Source organism: Monodon monoceros, unplaced genomic scaffold, assembly GCF_005190385.1.
Source record: "Monodon monoceros isolate NGI ecotype Baffin Bay Population unplaced genomic scaffold, NGI_Narwhal_1 Super_Scaffold_18, whole genome shotgun sequence".
Classification (NCBI taxonomy): domain Eukaryota; kingdom Metazoa; phylum Chordata; class Mammalia; order Artiodactyla; family Monodontidae; genus Monodon; species Monodon monoceros.
The window spans coordinates 47455961-47456482 of NW_021703774.1; positions in this window are offsets into that span (position 1 = coordinate 47455961).

The window sequence follows — 522 nt, forward strand, 5'->3', positions numbered from 1 at the left end:
ATGCTCCAGAGGACTTTGCTGGGGGATAATGCTGTTTCTCCATCTGGAGGGCACTATGTTTTATCAAATACACAGTTCTCAGTTCATTACCTTTTTTCTCCTTCTCACATTCTTCCTGTTTTCTGACTCTGAGTTTATTTTAGTCTCGTGTTTCTCTTGAAATTATCACAGACATCTGTCGCTCCTGCCTTCACCATCCGTCCACCCCTCTCTCCTCTCCCACTCCTACCCTCATCTCCTTAACCTCTCGTCAGTTGCTTTACGAGACCTAAAACTGCTCAGCTTCCCTCCCTCTTCTCAGCATCCAGGGCCTCTTTGTTGGGCACGTCTCAACCTGTTCTGTCTCAGACTAACCCTCCATAACACCAAGAATGACAGATGAGGTCACACTTGCTTGGGAGGGAAGGAAAGGCGAATTTCTTACCCAGGAAACCATGCTCATTCATAACTGGCTTTCCAAATGAGAACAGACTACGTGTGTGTGTGTGTGTGTGTGTGTGTGTGTGTGTGTGTGTGTGTGTG